Source organism: Papilio polytes, unplaced genomic scaffold (genome assembly GCF_000836215.1).
Source record: "Papilio polytes unplaced genomic scaffold, Ppol_1.0 DF821289.1, whole genome shotgun sequence".
Taxonomy (NCBI): Eukaryota; Metazoa; Arthropoda; class Insecta; order Lepidoptera; family Papilionidae; genus Papilio; species Papilio polytes.
Window position 1 is genome coordinate 390,539 of NW_013527915.1, and position 10,622 is coordinate 401,160.

Here is a 10,622-nt window from a genome sequence, read left to right on the forward strand (position 1 = left end):
AAGGTGACGGCGGGTCGTCGACTCGTACCTAAGAGCCTTGGGCGAAGTTCTACGCTGTTTGACTTTTAACTAACAATAAAATATTTCTTTGGTTTTATTATTTTTTTATTGGGTTCTAGGAAAAAACAACATTGTCGCGAATTGGTAATTTAATTTACACTTTCAATAAAACCAGTTTTATGATATTTTAGACTATGAATGTTATAGTAGCGTCGGGTTATATCACAGATGGGCCGTCTACATAAAATCGACAGTTTTTTACTCAAATTTTATGGAACCGGTTGAAATGTTAAAATTTTACTAACAGCTTGCCTATTAACAACTGACCATAGTTGGTAGATTCCTACATTCCATAGTCTGAACGAGTGTCATGTTTGTCCTTATGAGCTCCTCATACAGACTTTGTCACCGTAAATATTATAAATGTAAATAAATTACAATTAGATGATTTTGTGCCAGAAAACGCATCTAGTATTTGCCAAGGATATAAAGCGAATAAGCATTTAGTCTACAAGAGTAAGTGCCACGACAATCGGATACCTCTACGTTTTGCACGGTAACTAATCTTACTCATCATCTCCCCCGCCTTATCCTACTCCCGTAGGGTCGGCGCACCGGGTTTCCGTCCTCCAAAGCACTCTATCATCCGTCATCTCAGTCGTCACTCCCTTCTTGATCATGTCACCTTTCACGCAATCCATCCATCTCTTTCTACGTCTACCTCTACCGATGTACCCCTCCACATTCATAACTAACATCCTTCTTGTTATATGCTATTCATCCCTTCTCATAACATGCCCATACCACTCTAACCTTTTACTACTTTTTTTCTCAACCACTGGGGCTACTCTCAAACTTCCTCTAATATACTCATTTCGAATCTTATCCAATCGTGCCACACATCCATCTTAACATTCGCATTTCCGCCACGTGTATTCTTTCATCCGTCCCTTTTACTGCCCAACATTCAGATCCAGACCGGGCATCGTGGCAATCCATGGGGGAGGCCAGCAGTGGACGACCTAAGGCTGTTAATGATGATGATTCAGATCCATACATCATCACGGTAACTAATCTTACTAATATTACAAATGCGAAAGTTTAGATGGATAGATATTTGTTATAGTTTGTAGCCTAAACGTCTAAATAGATCTCGATGAAATTTGTCATAGATATGGAGGATAGTCTGGAAGAACACATAGGCTGCTTACTTTTTTTTTAATTCCACGCGGGCAGAGTCGCGGGCGAAAGCTAGTAAGGTAGCTAGTAGAGTTATATAAACAGTCATGAAAGTCCTCTTTTTTAGTTTAATAGCATATTAGTATAATAATCTTTTTGTAATTATTTTTGTAGTCACACTATAGTGTAAATTCAGTTCATATACGAAATTTAAGCAACTTTATAACACATCGTTATCTATAATTAAAACAATAACAGTGTGCGTATCGCGAGTAAGTCAAATTGATATGAAATAAATTTATTCATTAATGTTAGTGATATAACATCAACAATGTAGCGATAGGTCAATATCTGCCTCTGACTTTACAACGGCGCATACTATCGTATGGTATATTTAACACTTTGTTACCATGAGTTTTCATTGTCGAAACACGTGAACAGAAATTTCGCCATCCCTCTCATTTTTTTTGAATATGAAGGAAAGGAAAATCAGTGGTAATTCACGGTTAGTAACATCATTCTTTGTAAAAATGTTTTTGTTAACAGTGTATTTAAAGAAATAAAGAAATTTTTTCAACGTAAATGTTGGTATAGATTGTTTTTCATGTCTAAGTTATTTTTACAGATAACTTACTATTAGTTTTATTTTAAAATAATTGTATTTAAAAAATTACTACGAGCAAACTATCGCGTACTACAACTTTAAGTGATTTTACAAAAAAATAACACAAAAATCAGGTCATGGAAATATTTAATTGGTGCAGTCAAGCGAAAATAAAAACAAAATAGTGAAATTGTTTATGTTTATTTGACATTCACTCTGGTTTCTATCTTTAGCGAGTGCTGTTTTAAATTCGCTGCTTGTTCAATATTAAATTTAAAGTACGACCCAATTAAAATGTTTAAATTGGTCTTAAACTTCTCTATTAAAATGGATATTGAATGAAAAAACTTAAAATAACATTTTTTACAGACAAGTGAATAAGAAATTGTATTTAATTAATTAACCTTTATTTTTCAAGAGATATCTGAAAGCTTTACGAGAGCTTTCGTTATATTTATTTTTTTCTACTATTATTAGTAAGCTATTTAAGATAACATCATTTTTGTACAACTGCTGACAAAGTTCAGTACATTGAGTGCCAATCAGAATAGAAACTCGAGATAGCAAAACCAAAACTTAAATTAATATCCAAGGATTAAATAAAAATGATTTTTCATTCTATTTGAAAGATACAATTGCCTAATCAACGGTTTAAAGTAGTTATAAAATGTAATTTTAAGACCTCGATGAATAATTTTTACTTGTCGGAAAGGATATGTTTCGTTCCAATTATTTTACCTTGAAAATTTTTGGAACATTTTTCTTCGCATAAATAATAATTTGGGCAATATTAAAATTGCTAATGTATTGTTGTATGAATTATACATATTTTCGTATAAAATTCTCATTCTAATTTCATCGCCGAAACTTCATGAAGCAGCTAGTAACACCCAACAAGGTAATCATCGCTTAAGATCTCCAAATACCTACTATAATTTATCTACCCAGTTTTCTAAAATAGTCGTAATGATATTGTTATCTGCTTATCAAATTAATAGTCCAATTTCGGTCCGAACGACGAAGTAACCTAACTGTGAACTGTAAACATACAAATGTAAGAGATAATATCGGCCGCGTAGTACTGGTTGGGTAAGTTGTGATTTTGAACCATAACCAGATTAGATTTACGACTCACGTAACGTTAATGCCCTGTTGACTCGGCCAAAAGAGCAACGACCGTCCCTTACGTATTATAATATTCAAACTTAACTCCCGCTCGTAGTTAGCTACTAGCACATGTCTCCGTTATTGTCGGGTGTATACAAGCGGTTTGAAGAAAGCCCACGTTTTGGCTCCCCACGTGCCTTCCTTTACGTACAGTAATTAAAATTGCGCCGTGAACAGTTTTTTTCGAAATTACGATCTACCCTAAAGTTTGGACACCACTGTACCGTATAGTGTACGCTTACAGTTTGTGAGTACGTTACCAGTCACACTGTGTGAATGGCAGGAAAGGAAATCAATTTTCAATTTAGGCATGTGAAGCTCTTAGTATAAACTATTGGGACATCGTCCTTTAATGGGTCCATGCGCGTGTCGAATCGATTTGGAGCCGGATCAACTACTCGTACGCACTCCCACATACTGAACGAAGTACTGTAGATGATCGGACATTCTATAGTGCACTGAATACCTAGCAATCGATTTTTAAAACACAAATCGAAAAAAACACAAGCAATTTAACGTAGATTAGCATTAGCTTAGATCCTAATAACGTCAAGCTTACTCCTTTACATTTTGTAGGTAATTCACGTTGTGTATAGGATTATTATGCACATCAGTGAAACTGAATTACACACGATATTTAACTGACGCAATTTAATTATCTTCATGCGTTATTTAAGACAAAAATTGCAGGGAAACGATAAAAAATCAGCTGTAAAGTAAATATTTAGATTCAATTTTGATCAAAACATGTTTTGCAGCACATTTGGTAAATATTGCAAGCGTGATAAAGATCTCAACGCATAAGCAAAACATTCCAGTTAAAATAACGTCATTATTTATCATGACATTTATTAAATTGTTTATCACTTAATTGATCACAATAATTTCAAAAACTGTACTATAACGTTAAAGGTAATTTAACTTTTTTTTTTTAATTTTAAACGGAGCAAACACTGTCATGGTCTCTATTTTCCTGCTTAGAATCAGAAAATCAAAGCATATCTTTTCCTGTCATTCACTCAATGTGTCTTTGGAGAGTGCAAGCCAGTATTGCTCTGTAAGGGACGGTCGTTGATCTTTTGACCGAGTGTGCAGGGCATTAACATCACGCGTGTCTCAAATCTCTAATAGTATAAGAATATTCAAACTTTATGACAGCTCGTGGTTAGCTGAGAGCGATTATTTACCATAAAACATCTAAATAACTTTTATGGAAAAACTTATCTGTAATTCCGAGCAGTCATACAGTTTGGGTGGCACTATACTAACGTGCATTCGTATCCCATTTTAAGAGATTTGATTAATTTGATCAATAAAAACAAGAAAAAATCGCAACATACAACTATGCTAATATTGTAAATGCGAAAGTTTAGATTTTTTTTTTTATTTATTGATTATAAATACAGTACAATATCGTCTTCTTTTCCTTCAGGTTCTTAAACCTTTTGGTTTGTGAGAACCCTGCACATTCTCGTTGGGTAGTTACATTTTTTTTTTTTGCATGCGACAGATACGGCTTACACGTCATGTATAAGATGGATAGATAGATGTTTGTTAGAGTTTGTAGCCTAAACGGGTGAACGGATTTCGATGAAATTTGACAAGGATGTAGGATAGTCTGGGAGAACACAATATGTAGGCGACTCACTTTTATTTTTTTTAATCCCAGGCGGACTGAGTCGCGGGCGAAAGCTATTATTTTACATGATAAAAAATTTGTGTTGATTCTATTTTCTCATAGTGTAATACTACATTTTAAAATTGGCTTTAAATGAAGGTTTAGTTCGATTAAAACTATGATGGAAATCCGGAATAAGCCGTGAAAGATATTTGCATAAGATTACATTTTAAATGGAAACAGGTTAAGAATTTTTTGGCACTGCGTACCGGGTGGGTGGTCGAATCAATCATTGTGCCTATTACTATCCATTATTATCAATCATTGGAACGGCACAATTGTCATTTCTCCACTCATCAAACACAATATACTTGATCTTAATTCTAAATAGAATCGATAACTGAATTCGGTCGGTTATTGGCCAACTAAAGTAGGCATTATTGTTGTAGAATTCTAATAAAACTTGCTTAAAAATCTTCAAACGCTAAACCACGAGTGAAATAGAATCATTTGTTCCAACGATAAAATAGATTAACTATAACATGAATTAAAACCAACGTCGAAATAAAACACGTAAAATATTACTCCTTATAATTTATACGCAAAAGTTCTAAGTCACAACAGTACGTTCTTATTTCCTTCTACAAAGTATAGCTAGTTGCACGTAATACCGCCAGGGGCTCGAATGAGTTATCGAGCCACCCTGTATAGTGACAACATTTCCTCGTTGAGTCATGAAACTAGATTTATCAACAGGATAGATCTTCTAGGAAGCCTAAGCAATACCATAGTAAGATACGTGTTTAGTAAAAAAAACCGCACAATAATGATAATATAAAAACACATAACAAATAATCTCGTGACTAATAAATCTGCGATTTATGTTGTAACTAACTTTCTCCCACGATTCCGATTGCGTCAAAAAAAAAGTGAGTAGCCTCTTCCAGACTATCATCTACATCTATCCTAAATTTCATCGAAATCCGTTCAGCCGTTTTTTTTATTTTTTATAAGAGATGGGGGCAAACGAGCGGCGGGAACACAAAGGTGGTCAACGACGCCCATGGACATCCGCAACACCAGAGGAACTACAGATGCGTTGCCGGCCTTTGAGGAAATTGTAGGCTCGCTTCTTGAAGGACCCTAAGTCGTATTGGTTTGGAAATACCGCCGAGGACAGACCGTTCCACAACGCGGCTGTGCGAGGCAAAAAGTTCCGCGAAAACCGCACGGTTGTGGAATGCCAGCCATCAACATGGTGAGGATGGTACCTGGCGGTCTGTCGTGTCGTCCGATGACGAAACTCGGCGGCAGGAATCGTTCCAAACAACTCCTCGGAACACTCCCCGTGGTAAATACGGTAAAAAATGCAGAGGGAACTGACGTCCCTCCGCAAGGCCAGAGGATCTAGCCGATCGGTAAGAGCTCGGTCGTTGACGATTCGAGTCGCTCTCCGTTGTATGCGGTCAAATGGAAGAAGCTGGCAGTGGGGTGCTCCCGCCCAGAGGTGCGAGCAGTACTTCAGCCGTTTATACTACAAACTCTAACTAACATTCAACCATCTAAACTTTCGCATTTATAATACAATACAACCTCGATAACTCAAACCTCGGTAACTTTAAAACCTCTATAACTTCAAAAAATAATATGTTCCCTTTCTATCAGACCCCAAAATCTCTATAGCATAGACCCTTGATAACTTAAAATATTTTGTGTTTCCCTTGGACTTTAATTTATCGAGGTTCTGTTGTATTAGTATTAGTATGAAGAATTATTTCATGACTGTGGTCATTTTATTTTGTATATAAGTAATAACTATGTATTTACATAAAGTTACACATTGTTTGTGCCACTGCGAAACGTTTTTTAAAATTAAATCCCATTTTACAAAATTCTATAAATATTTGTTCTAAATTATCGACTATTCTAACATTTTATTGGCAAGGATAAACGAGAGCTGAAACTCGAGTGTGCAGTTATGTTACGTGCTCTGAATTATTTCATAATCAAAGAAGATACCGACTGCGGATTTTTGAGCACGTGCAAAGTACGTGTGATTTCAAATGTAGGCATAATATCGAATTCGTTTGCACGCACAATGTAATGACTCAGTTTGCACATCACTGTCTCTAAGAGCGTATAGCCTGACGCGGACATGGTACTGCCTACTTGGATGATTTTACAAGATTCAGAAAAAATATTGATGATTTTGCAACACACTTAAAATCGCACCTAGGTACTAAGATGAAGTAAGTGGGGGGGGGGGAATATTATTCTTATTAAAAGAAAATGAGATTTCTGCGTTCGTCTACATTAGTTTAGCATATTGACATTTGCTATAAATTGTGTTTAATGGCTAAAATGATTTTCTTTCAATATTTATAACGGTATTATTTATTTCAATTATTATTTACGGTAATTGAATCTTTTTTGAAAATCTGGGAGAGTCAATCGAGTGCATATTGCAGAAAAAAATATACAAGCCCATAGTCCTACGCAGATACATAGATTCACTGTGACGCATTTTGCAATTTTTTTTTGGAATCTGGCATTTAATTATAATTTAGCTTTAAGAATAATGTGATTATTATAAACGATCTGTATATGGCTGAACATCACCTCACTCTGTCGTTTCTTGTAAGTTCCGCTCGGTGTAGCAACGTCCTAGAATCAATTGATTATGCATGTTTTTTTTATAATCTAGATCATGCATTCGTGTAATTAACTTGTCAATAAGTAGGACACTCACGCGTTTTGTCTAATTTTAACATTTCTCACCTGTATATTGAAGATATTGAAGAATCGCAAGTAATAATGCACTTTACAATTTTATATTGACAATTTGTCACCTGCCGAATACATTGTATTTTTTTTAGTTATATGCGTTTATTGATTTACGTCTGAGTAAAAATTTACATAACAGATTTTTTAAGAGGTGAAATATGAAGGGGTAGGGTTTGGAGTATTTTAGGACGGTGTAAAGTTTAATGTAACATTTTACAAAGTACCTACTGTAATTTTTATTTCGTATCTATGAACATAATTGTTCTAATCTCTTTTGTTATATAAAATCTGTATTCTTTGTTGCTCTTTTTAATTTTTTTCATAATTTATGTCAGGGTCGTACACTATCGGCATGTCCCTGACACGTGAGTCGTACAGTTTTATTTCGATCATCATAAAAAATATTATTATAAAATGAATTACAGCGACCTTCAATATGCGAAAAGTAGGTGACACATTTTTTGCACCACCTATACATGTGTGATAACTTCGTGCGATAACCGACAGCCCTACAATCAGTTGCGTGCCCTGGACGTTATGCAGATCGGATAATATATTAATACCTTAAAGCGATTGTTACAAATTTATTTAAAGGCCATGATTTTGATGCAGCTTTTTTAAACTATCATTTGTTAAATAGTTGAATACAAGCTACTTTAAAGGTAATACTGATTAGCCTATGTTGATCGTTGATTTGAAAAATGACTTTTTTTATTTTGAAAAAATTGTGCGTCTCATAAACTGATTTACATTTATAATTCCTTAATGTATGTTGACGAATGAAGATTTTATTTCACATGTAGATGAATAATAGCATAAACAACATTTATTTTAATTATTTGAAGATATTAAAAATTAAGTTATTATCTGTAACTATATAATGTAATAAAATACAATCAATGAAAAGAAAGTGCATAAGTCGAATAAAGTTTACATTACCAATGAGTGATAACAGATATATATTTTTATAAAGTAATATTTACGTGTAGTAAAGTTATTATGAGTTACTTATTGTATGAGTATACTCGCCTGGTCACGATGCTGCGCGCGTGAAACAATAAAACCAGTGGCACACCACGTGCATACAACGAACATATCCATATATCGACGGCTATGGTGAATGAAATTATATTACTAATAAATCTCTTAATACGTTGAAAGCGGCAGAAAATTTTCTATTTTTTCATTATCTGCGGTACCATGTGTAGCACACCCTGTATATCTTATATACATTTCTTTTTCGCACTATAAGATACGTACCAGGTGTTTTAGACCTGGTTTCGCATCTATTCAACGTACTAAGAGATGTTAGACTTTCATTACCGTGTTTGAAATAAGATAGGAATACAATTTTGATTATAACTTTAATTTAAATTAAAGTAATTATTGTATATTAGTATAAATAAGTCTTGAGTCCGATAGATAGTACGGCCGAGGCATTATTTCTACATTTTTTGTCATATGGATCGAAATTATCTACGTATATGTTTTCAAATCTCATTATTTCTTAGTGACCAGAGGTTACATTATAAAACATTCAGTCATGTTATTGCAGACGGTTGTTGTTAGTGGGTTCGTTTCGTGTATCATTCCGTGGAAGTGTCGCGACTCGCGGCTTCTGTCTTGCAATGTGTTCGCATATTGTCGCTGTTCCCGGGACCGCGTCAACCGAAACTCTACTCTTATTACGTATTGACCATTCGCTTATATATATCATATAGAACTTGACAATGTTTGAATAGATGTACATTTTGTCAATGTGTATTTGTATTTATCGCTTTGTAAATTCTTGTTGTCGTTTTTTGTAGTGCTACATAAGGCGAGTCGTGGTTTTAGATTAAAAAAACTTCATCTACCAAATAACCTTGTAAGTTAACAGCAACCATATTTTATTTTATTATTCGGAAAGTCTCAGTAGCTAGAGAAGGTTGTGTAAAGCAGATTTTGTTGATGAGAAATTCCTTGTTTTCTTTTTTTTATAACTAAAGGGGGAAACGAGCGGCAAGATCACCGAGGTGGTCAACGACGCTTATGGAACTCCGCAACACCACAGGCACATGCGCTGCCGGCCTTTTATGAAATTATAGGCTCGCTTCTTAAAAGACCTAAAGGTTTTCGCTCAAGTGTGAAAGGTGAAAATGTTCAATGATACAAATAATTTACAGAGAATTCATCAACTAAAAGTTATTTGCAAAACATTAACACGGAATCGATTAACAATTACCATCGATTATGGTTTGATTATACTATGCTAACGTTTTTATATAATACACGTATTTAATGTTACTCGCGGCATTAAATACGAGACGAGGAAAATCAAAAAGGCATCCTTGCTACTGTGTAGTTGAATTTATCAACATTTAATTAGTGACAAAACATTTAGACGTAGTATATCTAAGTGCGTAAAGTCTTAGCACGTGTTCACGCCACAAAGTTATACGCAGGTCAATTGCACCAGGATGCAGCTGCGAGCTGCGAGCCGCGATCTGAGTCGGATCGTGATTGTCAAATCTGCGCACCTAGTGTTCGGGGTCGATGAACTGTTTGGAGCGTTGCGAGTATTATGCAGCCGCGGCCAATCGATAAGGAGGCTTGCGTAAGCGGCTTGCACGCCCTCCTTAGGGATACAGCGACGCAATATTTATACAATTCCACGTAATGACTATACGCAAATATTAACACATAGAACAATACGAACCGTGAAAGTGCGCAGTTTACTTTACGAAATACAATACAAGTTATCAAGGCATCAAGTACATTTTAAGCTACAAAGGAAAAGATTTGTCAGCACTACATACAAAGTATACATCTAGTAGTAATAACATCAGTTATATACATTATTTAACTTTACACTTAATGTAGTCAGACGACAATGTAAGTATAGACGAATAAATGATTGTTAAGATACATTTGTAACATTTTTATTTGAAGCCTTCAGCACTTTTATATACTGACTGTAACGTAAACTACATCAAGTAATAAAAATTCTATATACTATATTCTACGAGCTTTTGCTCGCATCTCCGTCCGCGTGGAATTAAAATAAAATAAAAGTGAGTAGCCTATGTGTTCTTCCAGACTATCCTCTACATCTATACCAAATTTCATCGAGATCTGTTCATCAGTTTAGGCTACCAACTCTAACAAACATCCATCCATCTATCCATATATTTTCTCTCGTATTAATATAGAAACAAACAACAAACAATATAGAAATCTATAATGTTTGTTTAACTTGAAAAATTACCTAAGTTATTTGTTGGCAAAGGA